Genomic DNA, 13,409 nt, shown 5'->3' on the forward strand with positions numbered 1-13,409 from the left:
CTCCATTACCCATCATCTCTCACTCCTGATGCGCGTTCAGTTAGGGGAGTGGAGCTCGTCAGGGCTCATGTGGAGGTGGTTGAGAAAGCGGACAAGTGCGGACAGAATCCAATCTGGCAACTAGGACCCGCGATTTTCAATTGGGGGACTTTCGCATATCAGGGAATTATAACGAGGAATCCCGGCCGGAGCAGTTGTGCCGCTGACCACGGCTCGCCAGTGTTTTATATCCCCGACACGGTCTCCTTCTGAAGAAGGTAAAGTTCGGCTGAAGGTCTTGCTGTTACTGTACCCGCGAAATGAGGACCTCAGGCGTCAGGCAGGGGATAACGTTATATGATGATGCATCCATCAGTGAGAGCAGAACGGAAGTTTGACAGCGTGTTACAGTGTAGCAGTGGAAGACGTTCGGTGCATCTGATTGATGTTGTCGCGGTAACATTTTAGAATGTTTCCATGGAACAGTGTCATCAAGTGCTGCTGGAGGAGGTGCGGTGGACCGTGAGAGACATCCTCAAGATAGTGGATATCAGTCATTTTAAATCTATTATTCTGCCCGTCGGGTTTACAGTATTTGTGTTTAATAGTGTCTTTGCTGGATTTGAAGCGGTTCGTTTAGTAAAACTGCACTGCTAGGTAGTTTTACAGGCTGTTTTTATTATCATCTCATCACCTGTCGAAGTAAGCTTTTACTGTCTGATCTCAGTGTCAAATATTGATGTCTCAGCTGTAGCCTATATGTCTGTGTGTAAAAAACTATTTTTTTTTTCATACATAGAAACTATAGTTTGAATAATCAGACCAGTCCGGCCTTCCACGTTTAAATCCCACACAGTACCAAAGAAAGCGACGCGATATCGAGGCAGTGTTTCAGGGGCAGCCCACATACAACTGTCATGTCATTCCAGCTTACACATCCACTGCTTGCTTTTACAGGCCCATACGTGTTTCACTTTTTAATGTGGAAGTTTTAAAAGATTTTCAGATTCCCAAATACCATGCGTTGTACAGTTGACAGGAAAATGACATCTTCTCAGGACTATGTAAGGCTAAAACAGCTGGAGCAAATCGATTTGGACTGTTGCACTGCGTTTCGCCTTCCTTGTTTGTTAGAAGCAAGAATTCTTGTATAAACGTGAGAATGGCTTAGTTTTGATAAGCTGTCAATCATTACAATTATTCAGCATGCTTACTAGGCCATTATATATATGGTGGTATTTGAAACAATGTGATATATTTAGACTTATAGTGAGTTTTGCTCTTGAGATCATGTTTGTCAGTTTGAAAAATTATGGAGAATTGTTTAAATTTTTCCTGTGATTTTTGCAGCTCATTTAGGCAGTTATTGCGTGTAATGCACTTATTATTGTTCCTGCACAGCTGTCATTGCAGACTCAGAGTACCTATCAACTTTATTTCAGTCACTCTAGTAAGGGATAATGTACAATCAGACAGTCATTATCACAAAACACACTCCAACAGGGGTTTAATAGCTTATTTTATCTTATCAAGTAAATAAATAAATTGATATGAAATATTGTACAGAGTATTATTTTGTTCCTTGTAGAGATGATATATGACGTGAACATGACCAATCAGAATTCCAGAAAGCTGTGTGATACATAAAGTAAACTTATACACTTGGGAAAATATTTGAATTTCAAACAGAGCATGAGTGCATGACGTGGTTTATCAAATGGAAATTTTCACAGGTAGAGCATGTTTTTACTGTTTGGTAATCAGGACAAAGAAGAAAACAAAGTTCCATTCTTTTTGCAATAGTGCATAAACTGTCAGTTAAGGGATAAAGACAGATATTTATATCAAGACTGTCAACACTGTATTTGTTTGTATTACTCTGATATATATAGGCCCTACTGTATATTGAGCATCTGTGCAGCCTGCCCTGTTCCTTATTGATGTTGGCTCTGGTCTTGGTCTGTCATTGATGTGAACTTCATCTCCATCTGAATGTAGTGTTTGACTCAATGTACGATCAACAGAGGAGAAGTGGATTAGCTGCAAATGAATACAAAACAAGGATCTGAGTGCATATTTGTTCATTTGATCTATTGCCTGTGCTAAATGATTCTATTAGCCTAAACATAAAAGTGATAAATATTGCTAATATTTTCAATTGCCCCCACAAAATCTCCACTTAAAATGAGAACAAAACGGATGTGGTTGTTTTTGGCCCTCTTAGCTCTTTTGCTTGACATCGATCGATTTCAAGGCCCTATTAATAATTTTTAACATTTTAAATGGTTGTGACCTCTTATTGTCAGATCATGTTGCTCTACATAAGCCAGTAAAAAATCTGATATCTGCTGATAAACTATTGCTCCAGGTACTACAACTTTTTATATCTTGGCTTTTGAGTCTGAATGTTAGGATAGATCTAATATAATTTCTTATGATGCTGTGTTTTGTTATTGTCTTTGTTTATTGCCTATTGTCTTTTTATAAAATATTTATGACTATATTAAAATATTTTTTTGATTAAAAATTCATAAAAGCATTTCTGCTAGAAAATATGATTTTCTTTTCATATTTTCAATCAATTCTAACAGATGCTTTGTTGATACAGTATTTGATGCTTGGGGGTTTTTCTTATAGCATATTTAGAAACAATGTTGCTGTACAATGAATGCAACAATACATAGAAAAACAAATCTTTAAGATTGCATTTCATAACACAATCTGTTCATCAAACTGCATTAAAGTTTGAGCCTTTTAGAAAGGTACAGACAGTACATTGCAAAGAATCAACAAAATGTGTACGTAATTAAGTGTCTTTTCAGCACATAGCACAGCTGTATTGTCTAGTGCTTTTCTCATTATCCACCCATACAGTGGAAGGACCTTGAAGTTCCTTTCAAAAACTAGGCCATCTCAAAATGGCAAAATCTCTCTTTCTCGAATGCAGCCCCATAGGTCCCTCACGCTATTTATTGTCTCGCTATCTCCATGTCTGATGATAACCTACAGTCTAAATAAGATTAATAAAGGACATATTGGTATTATGCTAAAAAAAATTTTATTGCACCACCTAATCTGTGTGTTATCTCTTTCACAGGCACACCGAAAAGTGGAGCCAAATGTCTGACAAAATGTCCAGTTTCCTCCACATCGGGGACATCTGCTCCCTGTATGCGGAGGGATCCACCAATGGATTTATCAGCACTTTAGGGTAAGACAACCATCCTCATGTCGTCCCTAGTGTGTAAATATCAGCGTTTTAAATAAGAGGAACTTGATGAAAAAACAGGAGTGCAAGAGGAAGAAGAAAATTAATGTACAACACTCAGAAATGAGAAGTAACTGAGAAGAGAAAGTCTTGTGAAAGTTTTGTGTTTTTTTTCTTGTGCTTTTTCTTTTACAGTGTGGATGTATGATGTGTTTTCATCAGTATGATATGATGAATGACAGTTACATATTACTATAGGTGGTTACTCTCTAGTCTCTGTCCTGGTTCTTAAAGGGATACTTCACCCCATATGAAAATTTGTCTTTAATCAAACCCCCATGTCATTCCAAAACCCATAAAAGCTTTGTTCGTAACACAATTTAAGATATTTTGGGATGAAAACCGGGAGGCCTGTGACCTGTCCCATAGACTGCCAAGTAAATAGCAGTGTCAAGGTCCATAAAAGGTATGAAAGTCGTCGTCAGAATACTCCATCTGCCATCAGACGTGCAATACACAGTTGCATGAAGTGACAGGAACAAATTTTGTGTAAGCGAAGAAAACAAAAATAACGACTTTTGTTCACCAATTCCTTTGTCAACAGTCTCATCTGTGTCTCTCCAACATCACCGTATGCTGTGTATGCTCTTCTGGATCATCCGCACCATTGTTGAATAAAGTCATTATTTTGTTTTCTTCGCTTACAAAAAGTGTTCCCGTCACTTCAATATAACCCAGATTGCACGTCTTGATGGCAGATGGAGTATTCTGACGACACCTTTCATACCTTTTCTGGACCTTGACACTTGCTAGTTACTTGGCAGTCTATGGGACAGTCACAGGCCTCCTGGTTTTCATCCAAAATATCTTAAATTGTGTTCTGAAGAAGAACAGAGCTTTTACGGGTTTGGAACGACATGGGGGTAAGTGATTAATGACAAAATTTTCATTTTGGGGGTGGAGTATCCCTTTAAAAGTCATATTGCTTAGATTTGTTTCAGAGTTGGCTAAGATTTGACTGGTCTCAATACAAATATGGGAAGCGTTTTTCTTTCTCCTGAAATGGAAGCAGTAACAGATCTTTCTGCCATATTGTGATGTGCATCCAAGTGTAACAGAAATATGTATGGCGGAAACTTTGTTCATTTTCATCTCGGTTTTTGATTGGATTTTGAGATCTGGGCACTGCACTTACAAAGTGGAGGCAGAAATGGACGTGAGCCTGCAGGGACGGGTTATTAAGTGCATTAAATGATTGGTTCTGCATACGTCACCAGAGAGAAATCTATTGTTTCACTGGAAGATCTAGTTATGATATTTTAATTAAAAATTATGTGGTCAGTAAATAAATAAATAAATCAGTAGCACTTTACAATTAGTCTACATTAGTAAATGCATTAACTAAAATTACCTGATAATGAGCAATAGAATTTTAGTGTGTTTATAAATCTTTGTTTAGCATCAGTCCAAAAACTTCAGCTGTTTAGTGCAGTGGTTCCCAAACTTTTCCATTCCACGACCCACCTAGACAAGTATAATCTATTTCACGACCCACCAAAATATTTGAGATAAAAAAACAAAAACAATTGACATTACTTTAAGCCTAATCTTAATTAAAAGTTTTAATTTAAGAAAAAAGAAAAATAACACATTTTATTATTAAGTGTACAACTGTAAAAATTTCACTATAATATTTAAGTTTTAATTTCTTTGTTTACATATGTTAAAATATGATCCGTCCATAAAAAACGTGAACCAGGCTCACTCCAGTGAACTGTAATCTGCGCTGCGTGTTGTTAAACTCATCGCGGGGTTCAGTGCAGAAAATGCAATTAATGGTCCTTCCGTGTGTGTGTGTGTGTGTGTGTGTAAGGGAGAGCGGTGCACAATCCAACACTTTTTTAGGAAAGCATAAGAAGTAAAGCAGAACTATCTAAAACAGTTTGGAGATTGAAATAATTGTGAAATAGGTAAAAATTATACACAGATGTGTCTCATTTTAAATGAACACTAAAAAACGAGATGACAAATTTACATCAGTCAGAAATTTGCTTTTGCAATGGTTAAATAAATGGTCAGCAATATCTTCAAAAGATTTTTGAACTTTTTTTTCTCTATATAGAGATTATATGTCAAGGAAATATTGCGAAATTTTGTAAATTTTTGTTATGTGGAAATGTTTAAATCTTGTAGTGTTACAATTAACCGTACTCGTTTATGCCCTGCATGTGAAATGCTTTTTACAGTCTGTTTCTCGAATGAAAACAGTGCAGTTCAAACAGACGATAGAAATGAATGAACATAGCCTACCTGGAAACCATTTCCGTAACATTTGAATTTTCTGGTGTATGCAATCTCATGCAGAATACAGTGCATTGAAGTGAGCGAGTTTTTTTTTTTCCTCATTAATAATGCGGACCGATTGAACCTTTTAATAATGACGTTGCTCTGAGACCCCTCACTGTAATTACAACTCTTGACGCGCCCGTTTTACTGCTTCAAAACACGCAACGCATGTACTGTTGTAACACTTCAGCTACCTGACTGAAATCACACTTAAGGATATTGCAGTTCGTAATTAATATTGGTAGGCTATATCGTGCAGCCCTAGACTGAACTGTGTGAGTGTGTGTGTCATGTTAAACGCAAATTTAGCTGCAGCCAAGTGACTGTGGGGCTCCCTTGCTCCATTCTGCGACCCACAGTTTGAAAACCCCTGGTTTAGTGTAAGTTCATGTTAGCTCAGGTCTATTAAACATAAACAGACACAGCTTTTTTTAGCTTTTTTTTTTTTTTGAACATTTTGAAATAAATATTAAGTATTTTTTATTGTTGATTCATGTTAACTAATGAGGTTAGTAACTAAAAACTAATGTTAACAAATATAAACTTATTGTAAAATGTTACCAATTGCCATATGCATAAATAATTCTTCAAACAAAAAAAAAAAAATACACATGCACTTAGAAAATAGATTATACGAATACATGTGATGAGCTTGAACATGAGCTAATCTCATGGGGAACTTGTATTAGATCCCAATCAAGCAGGTTTTTAATGAAATGAAATGAAAGTTTTGCCCCCAGAATTTTGTTAAATGTGACCACACCTTTGTATGGTTGAATTTATGTCAACTTTGAAAGTAAAAATCATATTTCGCTATGCTAATTATGCACAATTTAGGAACAGTCACGTTACTGAAATGTTGGCGAAAATTTGCCAGTCAAAAAAGTCCAGTTGTCAGTACTTTAGCGATGTCTTGAAGCATAACTTGCATAGAAGTCACTTTCAAACTATTAAGTAAAAATGCCCTTTTTGTAAAAAATGTTTGTGCATATTCTTATTGAAATGACTGGATTCCGCCTGTGAAATTGGGTGAATGTGACCTCACCTATATATGGTCAATTTTATGTCAACTTTAAAAGTTAAGTCAGAATTATTTTGATGTGAAAGGAGGGGTCACATTACAGATTGCACAGATACCTTATTGAAATGACTGGATTACACCAGCAAAACTTATGCATTTTAATTATTTCTATACAGCATTATATTTCCCCTACTGCTAATGACCTGTGACCCCATTTTTGCTTTTTGCAACCCACCAATTACTTAAATTAGAGATAGTGTGTATTAATACAGGACAAAGAAGTTGTTTAAAATGACAGAGAGTTGATTGTAGTTGCTCTCTCCTCCATTCACGTTTCTGTATTCTGCTCCCACACTTCACGAAATGAAGCCAAGTCTCAACGCTGGCCCTCCTCACGGCCTTCCTCTGGAAATGAGATTGTGCCATCTTTGCATAACTCATACCCTGCCACCCTCCTGGCAGTCAGCCCCCTTTGCCAGCCTGCGTGATGTGACCACACACACACACGGCTGCCCCATGTCACCCATCCATGGCAACAAAAGCAATCTTGTGGCATTGAAGAACAGACCATTGACAGATCTCATTTGTTGCAGCTGTGCAGTTGTTGTGCATTGTAATCACTTTCTCTGCCCTGCTACTGTGTGCACATACTCATGAGCCATGGCTAAATTTAGCTTCACTGGCATACGTAGTGTGTAGTGTTTGTCTCAGTGCCACCGAGCGACCTTAGCATGGATGGGATAATGAGCCACCTGGCCTACAGCTGGGCACAGGGAACCAGAAAGGACACGCTGGTGTGATGAGAACTGACAGTCAGTCAGGTGCAAACAGAACAAAAGACCAAAGCTACCTGTACATTAGTGATTGGAGAGTGTGAAATTCACATACCAGGCAATGGACGAAAACAGGAAGCAAATTACATACAGACTTGTTGCTGGTGCATTTGAATACCTTTGACAATATAAAGTGTTTTAAAGTCTCTGAATACTTTAAGACTACTTAAACTGAAATTATGTAAAAAAAATGACGACAAAATGATGTGTAGGTTCAGTTCCTACATTTATATAGAAATATAACAATACTGTATTAATATATACAACTTTTGTATTTATATTAGTGCTGTCAAAAGATTAATCGTGATTAATCGCATCCAAAATAAAAGTTTTTGTTTACATAATATATGTGTGTATACTGTGGATATTTATTATGTACATATAAATACAAACACATGCATGTATATATTTAAGAAAAATATGTTATGTTTATATATTAAATATATTTATATATAATATAAAATATAAGTATATAAATATATAAATGTAAATATTTTCCAAATATATATGGTACGTTTGTGTATTTATGTATACATATAAATATAAACAGTACACCTACATAGATTATGTAAACAAAAAAACTTTTATTTTGGATGCGATTAATCACGATTAATCGTTTGACAGCACTATTTATATATATATATATATTTTATATAACAATTATATATATATACATATACAATTATATATATATATATATATATATATATGTGTGTGTGTGTGTGTGTGTGTGTGTGTGTGTGTATACTATCTATATATATTTCAAATGTATGATGCCAAAGAATGTAGTGTAGGGTTGATTTACACATTCAGAAGCTCTTATGATGCCCTGAACACACATTTGATGCCCAGAAATTATGTGCAAGTTTTATTTTTTTTCACTGTAATGCATGTATGATGCCCAGAAATTGTAGATCTGGCTTGCAGCTTAGTAAGTTTTGAAATGCAGCCAAATAATATACAGTATAAGGGTATGACCAGACCCCTGCTGCTTAGAGTTGCTGTCAAAGATTTATTTTTATTGGATTATAACTTTAAAAATATTGAGATGGATATTACCACAGACAGTCCCTATTACACCAGATAATTATTCGATAAATTTAAGGACAGGTCTTGCTTGGCATTTTGGCATATTCCCATTCCTTACATCCTCTTGCATACAGGATGTGGCCCAAAAATCCCCCCTCCACTCAAATCCAAACAAGAATTATATCTTGCTTTCTGACAACACCATATCTCTCTTTTCTGTCATTTTTTTTTTATAAGTTGAGAGAAATTGAAAACCAAAACATTAAATACTGATAGCTAGAAAATAAAGTGGAGATCAAATTAACCAAGGCATTTCAACAAAAACATTTATTTTGGAAAACATTGTGATCAAAATTAGAGAACAGTAACCACTGTAGCACGAATGAAGATTACAACAAAAACTTTGGACGGTTGTAACTGTCAAAAATTAGTAGGAATTGTAGGGACCCCTGCTTTGAATGACTTCAGCACATCTGTGGCCGCAGGACATCACTAGTTTTATCACACTGCGCTGGTGTGATCTTGGTCCAGTCTTCTTTCACTCTCTTCCACAGTTCGGTGACTGTAGTGGGTTTCTTAGCCATAACTTTGTTGCCAAAGATTTTCCAGAGATTTTCAGTTGGGTTTAGTTCAGGACTCTGTGCCAGCCATTTCATTATTTCTTCTTAGCTTCAAGGAACTGCTTTACCCGTTTTGCAGTGTGACTGGAGTATTGTCTTGCACTAAAAAATGGAGACTTATTGGTTGATGCTTGCAGGGAAGGTACCACATGATGCTGAAGGAGGTTCTGATAAACATTTGCATTCACCTGCCATGTAGCTGTATAAGAGGCCCAACTCCTGCTGCAGAAAACATCCCCGAAACCATGACACTTCCTCCTCCACCTTTCACTGACTTCTTTATGCACTTGGGGTCTTTCTCCAGTTTGACACCAAACATAATGTTTCCCATTTGACCCAAATAAATTAAACTTGCTCTTAACACTAAAGTGAACTTTGGGTCGGGGGGGTGAGGGGTTTACTTCTCTCTCCACACCACATGCTCCTTAGCCAAGGTGAGTCTAGCCTTTTGAGGTTCTTTCTGATGGTCACCACCGAGTGCGCTTTCAGTCCGATTTCTCTTGAAGGTGCCAAGGACCGATCATACCCTTTTTATGCACGGAACTGGCGAGCAATGCCAGCTACAGTGCTGTACCGAGGCCAGTTCCCCGTTAAGAGTCTCTGTATTGGTCTTACTTGGACGACCAGCCTATTTGGGGGACTTGAATGAATTAGTGTCATTGTAAAGCTGCAATATTCTAGAAATTACAGATTTGAAATGAAGCTTCTCTTGCAATGGCTGAAAAGGTCGTCCCTTTGGCCTTCATCTGGACCACTTCCTGGTGCAGGGTTTCAGTACCCTTAGAGCAATCATCTTACAATCTCACTGAAAAATAGAGGAATGCTGTCAGTTAAATAAGGTTTGTCATATAATTAAGAAATGTGCACCATGTGCCAGATTAACACCAATAACAGGTATCTGTAAGTGTTCTCTTAATTTTGAGTTCTTATTCAAATATCTCAAATAGTTTTTTATACTGTGCTTCAGAATACAATTAATTTATGAAATATACTTAAAAGAACTGCCCTTCTACTCCTGATAGGATAACTTCAGATAACTTGCAGTGACCGTTGAAATTTAGGAAATTGAAATGTTGTTCTCTTACTTTGATCTCCACTGTATATGTCAGCTGTGGTTGTTCATATAGCCACTGACCCTCGCTTCGGTTATAGAATGTGTTTTGTCACTGTTTTTAAAAACTAAACAGAAGTGTATTTAACTAGCCGTGTGAAATAAGAATTCGAATGGCAGTGACTCATTCTGGCTCTTAAGAGCTATAGAGAAGGTATGATGAGAGGCAAATTTTGGTGTCATACATATCACTGAATGATTTGATCAGTATAAATTGACATTTGCTCATAATGAGCATACAAGATAACACCGTGGCTCATACATTGAAGCAGATAAACCTTTCAGGAACACAAAGGCCTCTTGATTTGCAAATTTTGTTTTTTTTTTCTGTACGATAATAACTGTAATACTTCACATGTTAGAGAAGGCTAAAAAAAAAACTAAAATAAACAACCACATTTTTAACACAATATTCCTTACTGATTTACTCTGAGCAAAGGGCTGTTTTAAGAGGGGCTCTGTGTTGGACTAACTAAAAAAAAAATTATAAACTGATATAAAATATATATATAGATATTGCATTTTATTTTATGATTTTTTTTGAGTCAGTGTCTGCTGGACAAATTAATTCTAGAGCCTGATGTCTGATCAAATAGTGTGAATTTTGCCAGAGTAATACTTACTTAGTATTATAGTAAGTATATCCTTACTTGGTATCCTTGCTTAGCATTACTTAGTAATTTTATATATTTTAATTGTATTTTTAGATTTTTTTTTTTTTTTTTAGAACTTTAAAATGTGGTATTCTAGCCCAATTGATGACCTCTATACTAACAAAAGACATAATTTCGAGTTGCATGTTTTTTTGAGAAATATAGTGTCTTTTGTCATGCTGTCCAGCTTACAAATAGCACTGTTTAGTACTCTAAACTCTGTTGAAGTTTCTTACCCCCATGATCAGCGCAGTAAATGTGAAAAAATAGCTGTATAAAAATAGAGATACTCAGTAATCTGCCTTCAGAGATGTTCTCTGACTCATGTCTCTCATCTCTGCAGTCTGGTGGACGACCGCTGCGTGGTGCAACCAGAATCTGGGGACCTAAACAACCCTCCTAAGAAATTTCGAGGTAAGGGCGCATTTATGTCTCTGTAACGTCAGACTCTAAGGTGTTATACACAAATGTTTTAGAGATCTCAGTGGAAGATGTGTTAGACCTGTTGAATAACATTTTTTGTTTTCTTTTTTGCCTTTATTGAAGGACTTTTAAGGGATGCAAAATATTATCAAAGACGTATCAAAATGATTTGAAAAAAAAGGAAGAAGCTGAAATGCCTTGCCGATAATACGAAAGCCGCTCCCATGTGCTTAGGGTGTGCTAGCTATGAGATCACATCAGCAGGTTGTCATTCTTGAAGAGAACTTTTGCCTGAATGATTCACTGTTCACTGCGTTTAATCTGAGAATGCATGTACAGATCGCGTGTGTCTAGTGTGCGATAGAGTCAACAGTTACTACTATGTGCAAAGGTAGCAGCAGCGGCAGCCTCCCCCGGGTCCTAATGCCTGTCCAGTAAGGTGTTTTATTTACTTAGGGACCCAGTTGGCCGACTGATCCGTGTTCTAACTAAGGTTCCAGAAGAGCTCACCCATGGCCTTCCTTGATGAGAATCCCTCCCACCCAATGGCCCGCTCCATTCCTACAAGCAATTCACGAAGAACTCACCAGGGATGTGGTGGCACCCCCTACTCGTGTTAATCCCTCTATTTCCACCGCTCTCACCACTGTGACTGTGGTCTGAAGAAAGAGGTTATAGCAAGCTCCCCCATCTGGAAGAGGGCAGTTGCTGTTGCATCTGTGCCCTCCATCCCCTGGGAAGCCCATGCAGCGCCCATCAACCTCTAAGCCATGCAGCGAGCTAACTTCAGCCCTAGCAAACAGTGCTTATTTCAGTGGCTTCCAGGTTGTTTCAGTGCTTTCACATGAGGGCAATGCTTCAAGTGTTCAGGCAAACTTTTTCTCTGCCACCATGACGAGTCCGGCCAAGTTCTTATGCCTTTAGATAGCTGGCACACAGCGAGCTGACCTGTTTTTTCTGTGGTGCTGGAGCGCCACCTTTGGCTGAATTTGAAAGAGATCAGGGACGCTGACGCTGCGCTCCATCCTGTAGCTCCATCCGCTCAGCAGCCTGCCAAGTTGCACTGCCTTAGCCCCAGCTAAACCTGAGACTTGGGCTTCAGCAGCACCAAGGTCAAACTTAGGGACTTCATGTCCCCTCAGAGCTTTCCAGAGGATGCTTGACTACATGTCGGCCCACTTCCTCTGTGATTCCGCTGTTTTGACACTCAGAATGCAGCTCTTTGTCTGCTTCAGAGGCTGGCTCTAAATCGTGGCTAAAGCCAGTTACAAAAAGAATAAACTATCTCGCTGGATAGTGGATCCTATAGCCTTGGCTTACGCCTCAGCAGGCTTGCAGTGCCCTAAAGGTGTGAATGCCCACTCCACCAGAGGAATGGCCTCCTCCTGGGCTTGGTCCAATGGGATTTATATTGGTGATATTTGTGTGGCCACTGGCTGGCTGTCGCAGTCTAGCTTCACCAAGTTTTATAACTTGGACGTCCATGCCTTACAGGCACTGATTTTATCTGCTTAATTTTACTTAATCCCTCGTTTGGTAAGTGGAGAGGGTTATGTTATTGTAGTCCTCAGCCTAAACGGCTTGGGTACGTTATTATTGGCTCATGCTTACAGGAACCCTCAGTACGAGTGCTCCGTGGCTGGGCTTGGCAGAGCGGCTTCGTTCTACACTTACTTGATTGCACGGTGCTATTGGACGTGCTCCCCAGTAGCGTGTCAATGCAACAGGATAGATGTTTTTGAAAGGGAACGCTCCAGTTAATAACGTAATCCTTGGTTCCCTGAGATAAGGGAAATGAGCATTGCATAGGCTGCCCCGTGCTATAAGGTTGCATGGCAAAATCGATGACTGTTGCGCTTCATTGATTCTGATGAAAATGGTGCTCAGAGCCGACTTAGCACCGATTTCGTTCCTCCCCTGGGGGGTGGGTTGAAGCGCACCTATTGGGTTGTGCAGCTACACAAACATGACACATCAGGCTTCAGTATCAGAGTAAACAGGATAAGCGATTTCAATGGCAACGCTCATTCCTCTTATCTCAGGGAAGCCGAGGGTTGCATGTTAGTAACGCACTGAGTGTTTTCTGTATGTAGTAAACTTGCTTGGTAGCTCACCTAGTACCACTTGCTATCTGTGTATCATATATTCCTGTGAAAGCACTGTCAGCACAATAAAGGAGCTCAAAG

General features: G+C 38.2%; 1 pseudogene; it reads left to right on the top strand.

The window, feature by feature from the left end:
- The first annotated feature begins 227 nt into the window (after nt 1-227).
- LOC109078414 overlaps nt 228-13,409 on the top strand; it is a 132,118-nt pseudogene continuing 118,936 nt past the window's right edge.

The sequence above is a fragment of the Cyprinus carpio genome, chromosome A11 (genome assembly GCF_018340385.1).
Source record: "Cyprinus carpio isolate SPL01 chromosome A11, ASM1834038v1, whole genome shotgun sequence".
Lineage (NCBI taxonomy): Eukaryota > Metazoa > Chordata > Actinopteri > Cypriniformes > Cyprinidae > Cyprinus > Cyprinus carpio.